Consider the following 8,218-nt stretch of genomic DNA (forward strand, 5'->3'; position numbering starts at 1 on the left):
AAACACACACACACAAAGAAAATAGAAGAAAAAAGGGATGACTTTGGGGTTTTAAATGTTCATTTTCTAGAGTAAATTTAATTTCAATCTGAACAAACTTGAGCATGGTTCATACTTTCTGAATTTAGAAAATCCATATCATTCTTATGATATAATATGAGAAAGAAAATCCATATCATTCTTATGATATAGTATATATTCTTATGAATATATAATAACAACTATTATATATTCACTTGCCTATATATATATATATATATATATTCACATTTGCAACACTCAAGGTAATGCAGCAAGACACTCTCCAAGATTAACACATAAGTAAACTTTTTTTCTGTTTAGAAATGGGGTCTCACTATGTAGCCCAGGCTGGTCTTGAACTCCTGGGCTCAAGCAATCCTCCTGCCTCAGCCTCCTATTATAAACATTCTATAATTATATTTTTAAAAAGCTTCAATAATGATTAAAGCTCTCAGCACATAGTGTTCACTAACATTAGAAGCTATTTTTTTCTTCTTTTTCTTTTTTAGAGGCAAGGTCTCACTGGGTCTCACCCAGGCTGGAGTACAGTAGTGTGATCACAGTTCATTGCAGCCTTGACTTCCTAGGCTCAAGTGATCCTCCCCACTCAGCCTCCTGAGTAGATGAGACTACAGGAGTGCACCATCACACCTAGCTAATTTTTTTCATTTTTGTAGAGACAGGGTCTCCCTATGTTGCCCAGGCTGGTCTCAAACTCCTGGCCTCAAGCAGTCCTCCCACCTCAGCCTCTCAAAGCTCAGGGATTAGAGGCATAAGCCACCATACCTGTCCAGATGCTGATTTTTTTTTTTTTTTTTTTTGAGATGGTGCCTGACACTAGCCCAGGCTGGAGTGCAGTGGTGTGATCTTGGCTCACTGCAACCTCTGCCTCCCAGGTTCAGGTAATTCTCCTGCCTCAGCCACCTGAGCAGCTAGAATTACAGGTGCATGCCACCAAGCCCGGCTAATTTTTGTATTTTGAGTAGCAATGGGGTTTTACCATGTTTGCCTGGCTGGTCTCGAACTCCTGACTTCTATGAGATCCTTTGAGATCTATGAGATGGGCTTGCTTTGAAAAAAGTAGCAATTAAGTTGAAGAATAATTTCCCCCCGTTCTAACACTGTTTTTCTCAGTACAAGTTACAAGAGCAACTTCCTTTACTTCTTTATCTTAGAGACAGAGTCTTGCTCTGTCACCCAGGCTAGAGTGCAGTGGCACATTTATGGCTCACTGCAGCCTCACCCTCCCGGACTCAACTGACCCTCCTGCCTCAGCCTCCCCAGTAGCTGGGACTACAGGCCCGTGCCACCATACCATGCCTGCCTTGGCCTCCCAAAGTGCTGAGATTACAGGCGTGAGCCATTGCACCCGACCCAGAAGCTGATTGTTCAGCAGAATGAGACTCGAGTGCAGTGGAGCTAGTCCTAGCCCCAAATATGTCCATATGGGAGGAGTTTTGATCTCCAACACTTCATTGTATTGAAGTAAAATGGTTTCTAGACACTTTGGAGATATGCAGAGAATTCCATCTTGGCCCCTCTCCTATGTAATGGTATGCCTAAATTTGGTGTCAGGGAGAAGAGGTAAGAGGATATAAAATGTTTCTGTATACTTCTCCTCCAGACTTTCAGAGATTTAAGGGCTTTAAATATCTCATTCTCCAGTCTAGGGAGGAAGACACTGTGGACTTTCTCCACTAATGATAAGAACCGGCTGAAAGTGCTGATTCACCATTTGTTCCTAGCTTCATGGTTTCTTTGAGATCTATGAGATGGGCTTGGTTTGAAAAAACTAGCAATTAAGTTGAAGAATAATTCCCCCCCGTTCTAACACTGTTTTTCTCAGTACGAGTTGCAAGAGCAACTTCCTTTATTTCTTTATTTTAGAGACAGAGTCTTGCTCTGTCACCCAGGCTAGAGTGCAGTGGCACGTTTATGACTCACTGCAGCCTCAACATCCTGGACTCAGTTGATCCTCATGCCTCAGCCTTTGCATGTGCCACCATACCATGCCCAGCTAATTTTTTTTTTTTGAGACAGAGTTTCGCTCTGTCACCCAGGCTGTAGTGCAGTGGCACCATCTCGGCTCACTGCAAGCCCCGCCTCCGTGGTTCACGCCATTCTCCTGCCTTAGCCTCCCAAGTAGCTGGGACTACAGGCGCCCACCACCACGCCCGGCTAATTTTTTGTATCTTTAGTAGAGAGGGGGTTTCACCATGTTAGCCAGGATGGTCTCAATCTCCTGACCTCGTGATCCGCATGCCCAGCTAATTTTTTGTAGAGATGGAATTTGCCATGTTGCCCAGGCTGGTCTCGAACTCCTGGGCTTAAGGGATCTGCTGGCCTTGGCCTTGCAAAGTGATGGGGTTATAGGCCTGAGCCACTGAGCTAGGCCTAGAGCAAGTCTCTTTAAGTATATTGTCATCCAAAATCTTAAAATCATGTAGATAATTAAATAGGAGTCTCTTCCCTCCCACCCAAGCCATAGTTGGGATTCCGGAAATTGTTTGGAGCAGGTAAAAATGTTTGGGCTCAGCTCTCATTTGAGTTCTTTCTTAAAGCTGCAAACGTTTCAGCCACTGCCCATATACTACTTATTTGTCATATATTCGTCATGGGAGCTGCTGATTTTCCCACCCTTTCCAGACACCCACTCCTGCTCCCTTCTCATCCACTCTCCGCCGTTCCTCTGCAGCCCGGGAATCTCGGGATAATGGATGCAGTTTGCTGTGGGGGAAACTTGCCCCAGGGCTTCCTTGGTCTTCCTGGAGCCTCTAGGAGCCAAAGTCTTGTGTCCTGGAACCCCTAGACCCTTGGAGAAACTGGCACAATTATTCATCCCTTTGTGGGGTGGGGGTGAGGGTGTTAGAGAGCAGGAGGGGCTTGCCTGGGACAGGTCCCAAGAACAATGAAGTTACTCTCTTGATAAATTGGACGTATTTTATTTATTTTTATTTATTTATTTTGAGACGGAGTCTCTCTCTGTCACCCAGGCTGGAGTGCAGTGGCGCGATCTCGGCTCACTGCAAGCTTGGCCTCCTGGGTTCAGGCCATTCTCCTGCCTCAGCCTCACGAGTAGCTGGGACTACAGGTGCCTGCAACCACGCCCGGCTAATTTTTTGTTATTTTTAGTAGAGACAGGGTTTCACCGTGTTAGCCAGGATGGTCTCAATCTCCTGACCTCGTGATCCACCCGCCTCACGCCCCGCCTGGACGTATTTTAAACCAATGCATTGTCTTTTTTGTTTTGTTTGTTTTGGTAGGGCAAGATAGGAAAACTAATCCATGTAATTTAAGCCAGATAGGGTGGTGCACGCCTGCAGTAGTCCTAGCTACTCCAGGGCTGAGGCAGGAAGATTGCTTGAGCCCTGGAGTTCAAGACCAGCCTGAGCTGGCCGGGCGCGGTGGCTCAAGCCTGTAATCCCAGCACTTTGGGAGGCCGAGGCGGGCGGATCACGAGGTCAGGAGATCGAGACCATCCTGGCTAACACGGTGAAACCCCGTCTCTACTAAAAAATACAAAAAAAAAAAAAAAAAAACTAGCCGGGCGCGGTGGCGGGCGCCTGTAGTCCCAGCTACTCGGGAGGCTGAGGCAGGAGAATGGCGTAAACCCGGGAGGTGGAGCTTGCAGTGAGCTGAGATCCGGCCACTGCACTCCAGCCTGGGTGACAGAGCAAGACTCCGTCTCAAAAAAAAAAAAAAAAAAAAAAAAAAAAGACCAGCCTGAGCAGCATAGTTACTGAGAGGGGTCCAGATCCAGACTCCAAGAGAGGATTCTTGGACCTTGCACAAGAAAGAACTTGGGGTGAGTCCATGTCAGAAAGTGAAAGCAAGTGTATTAGGAAAGTAAAGGAATAAAAGAATGGCTACTCTACAGACAGAGCAGCAGCATGGGATCCCATTGGCTATGTTATTTCTGGATTATCTGCTTAACAAGGAGTGGATTATTCATGCGTTTTTCTGGGAAAGATGTGGGCAATTCCAGGAGCTGAAGTTTCCTCCCTTTTTAGACCGTATAGGGTAACTTCCTGACGTTGCCCTGGCATTTGTAAGCTGTGCTGGTGCTGGTGGGAGTGTCTATTAGCATGCTAATGAATTATAATTAACATATAATGAGCAGTGAGGACGGTCCAGAGGTCACTTTCATCGCCATCTTGGATTTGATGTGTTTTGACCAGCTTCTTTACCACAACCTGTTTTATTAGCAAGGTCTTTGTGACTTGTACCTTGTGCCAACTTCCTGTCTCATCCTGTGACTTAGCATGCCTAACCTCCTGGGAATGCAGCCCAGTAGAGCTCAGCCTTATTTTACCCAGCTCCTATTCAAATTGGAGTTGCTCTGGTTCTGACACCTCTGACAGCTCCGTGAAACCTTGTCTCTACAAAAAAAAAAAAAAAAGCCTTGGTTCCAGCTACTGGGGAGGCTGATGCGGGAGGATCCCTTGAGCCTGAGAGGTTGAGGCTGCAGTGAGCCTTGATAGCACCACTGCACTCCAGCCTGGTTAACAGAAGGAGACTCTGTCTTAAAAAAAACACACAGCAAAAACAAACAAACAAAAACAATAACAACAATGAAAACCCAGCATTAAACAATGTGATCTATCTCATTGGTCACTGTGGAATCAAAAGCTTCCACCAATTCAAAGTGAGAGTGTTGTCTGTGAATCAACAGCTGATGAACAAGAGATGAAATCAATTAACATGACAGCCTTAGCCACTTGGGGAACCTATTTTCTAGAGGACAAATTGAAGAAAACAACAGGAATTACAACCCATTAATCTGTCCTTAGGACCTGGAAAATGAGGAGAACTATTTATCTTGAAAATAATAATTGGGTATGATCATTAAAACCCCCTTAATTCAGATTCTCTCTTCTGGTTGAACTCCAAGCCTATCATGATTCCCCATGAACGCAAGAACTCTGAGACTGAGATTCTCCAGAATTTTCCATAAGCAACAATTCTAAGTCATGACAGAGGTGCTGCACACGGGGCCACGCACAGCCAGCAGGCTCTCAGAGGAGTCTTGAGGTGGAAATGAAAACAGGTAACTTCCATCTGTATGTGTTTCATCTCATTCTATTTTAATTACTAATTTGAGTACAGTCTGTACCGGGTAAGATAGTTAGGTCAATGAAGGGCCACATATATGATGGTGGTCCCATAAGATTATAATGGAGCCAAGAAATTCCTATTGCCTGGTGATGTAGGAGCCATTGTCACACATTACTCACGTGTCTGTGGTGATGCTGGTGTAAACATACCTACTGTACTGCCGGTCATGTAAAAGTCTAGTACAGGCCAGGTGCAGTGGCTCACGCCTATAATCCTAGAACTTTGGGAGGCTGAGGAGCTCAGGAGTTCGAGATCAGCCTGGGCAACATGGCAAAAACCCATCTCTACCAAAAAAATATATATACTTTCTTTTTTGAGGTGGAGTCTCTCTCTGCAATGGCGCAATCTCGGCTCACTGCAACCTCTGCCTCCTGGGTTCGAGTGATTCTCATGCCTCAGCTTCCTGAGTAGTTGGGTTTACAGGCGACTACCACCACACCTGGCCACTTTTTGTACTTTTAGTAGATACGGGGTATCACCATTTTGGCCAGGCGGGTCTTGAACTCCTGACCTCAGGTGATCCACTGGCCTTGGCCTCCTAAAGTGCTGGGATTATAGGTATGAGCCACAGTACCTGGCCCCAGTATATTTATATTTACTTATTTATAGCATATTCTTCCTATTAATCCACAACTTTGAGCATTAGTGCTATGAAGTAAATGCTATGTGTCATATTTTGCCAGGGTCACACTGTGTGCCCAACTCTGGTATCACTTTTGAGGTTAAAGACTTGGGCTATTGTGGCCGGGCGCGGTGGCTCAAGCCTGTAATCCCAGCACTTTGGGAGGCCGAGACGGGCGGATCACAAGGTCAGGAGATCGAGACCATCCTGGCTAACATGGTGAAACCCCGTCTCTACTAAAAATACAAAAAAACTAGCCGGGCGAGGTGGCGGGCGCCTGTAGTCCCAGCTACTCGGGAGGCTGAGGCAGGAGAATGGCGTGAACCCGGGAGGCGGAGCTTGCAGTGAGCTGAGATCCGGCCACTGCACTCCAGCCTGGGTGACACAGCGAGACTCCGTCTCAAAAAAAAAAAAAAAAAAAAAAAAAAAAAAAAGACTTGGGCTACCACCTTGGATCCTCCGTCTCATCTCTCAGTCTGAGGAAAGCAGGCTGCCATCTTGTAAGCCACCCAGTGGAGAGGCCTGTGTGGTAAGAGGCTGAAGCCTTCTGCCCTAGTGAGTTGAGAACCAATACCTACCAACAACTAGGACAGTGAACTTGGAAGTTAAGTCCAGTGTCTAATGAGCCTTGAGATGACAGCCCCTGGCCAACAGCTTAAATGTAATCTCGTGAGAGTCCCTGAGTCAGGACCAGCTAAGCCATTTCTGGGTTCCTGATCTTCACAAAATGTGAAATAATAAATGTTTGGGGGTTTTGGTGTTTAAAAAAATACAATGTGTTTGTGTTTAAAGGACGAATAAATTACATGTAAATTCGCAAGTCTAAGGATTTTCAGATGTTTTATAAAGAGGACTGCGGTAGATTCTTCTTGACTTTAGCAAATACAAATTCTCAGTGGTTACTGCTCCTATCTGAGCTGAGGCCTTGGTGTTTCTCATGTCCCTGTTTGGCTGAAGCCCTACTCTGCGAGACTGCTGCACTGCTAGGTTTCCGAATAGGATCAGCATCGAGCTCTCAGAGGCAGGTGTATGAGTAGGAAATGAGTTCATTAAACAGCAGGCAGAGTTACAGAACAATTTCACAACTAAGACAGTGCTACAAGGAGAACAGAGTGACCACAGAGGCAGAATCAGCTATGATCATCTCATCTACAAATAAAAAAACCAAGAGGTGCTCAACCAAAAACAACTGAAATTGAACTGTGGGTACAATGGCCTTTTTTTCATGCTTGGGGCTGAGAGGCTCCAGAATTTTACACAACGACACTAAAACATTGCCTACCTTCAGACCTAATAGTTCTGAATGAAAATTTCAAGTTATTTTTTGGAGTGCCAAATTATATGTACATTTAAATGTCGAAGTTTAATATAGGACAGTCTTTGGCTGGGCACAGTGGTTGACGCCTGTAATCCCAGCACTGTGGGAGGCGGAGGTGGGTGGATTACCTGAGGTCAGGAGCTCGAGACCAGCCTGGCCAACGTGGTGAAACCCCATCTCTACTAAAACTACAAAAATTAGCCAGGCATGGTGGCGGGCCCCAGCTACTTGGGAGACTGAGGCAGGAGTATCACTTGAACCTGGGAGGCGAGCTGGAGTGAATCAAGACTGCACGATTGCACTCCAATCTGGGGTGACAAGAGCAAAACTCTGTCAAAAAAAAAAGAATAGTTGTTGGATCTGAAAGATGTTTCCCCTAGAGGCCCAAGAGACTTTTGCATCAGAAACAGAGAAAGGTAAATAACCCATTGTGGAAAGAATGACTTTGCAAGGGAGGCCGAAGAGAAGTTTACAGTTAATTCCACTTAGATGGAACCTCGACGCAGTAACTAAAGTCAATACTGTAACTAAAGTCAACATTGTTAAAGTCAATATTTGTAAAAGACACAATAGGTTGGCTTGACAATGGTAAGAGTAAGTCTCTCAGATCTAGGCAGAAATTTTTAACATGCTAGGAATTTGAGGCTCTTTCCCAGCCGCTGCCGAGTCGTGCGGAGGCAGAGGCTTGGGTGTGTTCAAGATTTGGCTTCACCTGTAACCCACCGCCATGGCCGAGGAAGGCATTGCTGCTGGAGGTGAAAATGGACATTAATACTGCTTTACAAGAGGTGCTGAAGACCGCCCTCATCCACGATGGCCTCGCACGTGGAGTTCGCGAAGCTGCAGAAGCCTTAGACAAGTGCCAAGCCCATCTTTGTGTGCTTGCACCCAACTGTGATGAGCCTATGTATGCCAAGTCGTGGAGGCCCTTTGCCCTGAACACCAAATCAACCGAATTAAGGTTGATGACAACAAGAAACTAGGGGAATGGTTGGCCTCTGTAAAATTGACAGAGAAGGGAAACCTTGTAAAGTGGTTGGTTGCAGTTGTATAGTAGTTAAGGACTATGGCAAGGAGTCTCAGGCCAAGGATGTCATCAAAGAGTACTTCAAATGCAAGAAATGAAGAAATAAATCTTTGGC

The 8,218-nt window shown here is 45.6% G+C and overlaps 1 pseudogene; it reads left to right on the forward strand.

Annotated features, from left to right (window-relative positions):
• The first annotated feature begins 7,803 nt into the window (after window positions 1-7,803).
• On the forward strand, window positions 7,804-8,218 carry LOC126952190 (40S ribosomal protein S12-like; annotated as a pseudogene).

Source organism: Macaca thibetana, chromosome 4 (assembly GCF_024542745.1).
Source record: "Macaca thibetana thibetana isolate TM-01 chromosome 4, ASM2454274v1, whole genome shotgun sequence".
Lineage (NCBI taxonomy): Eukaryota > Metazoa > Chordata > Mammalia > Primates > Cercopithecidae > Macaca > Macaca thibetana.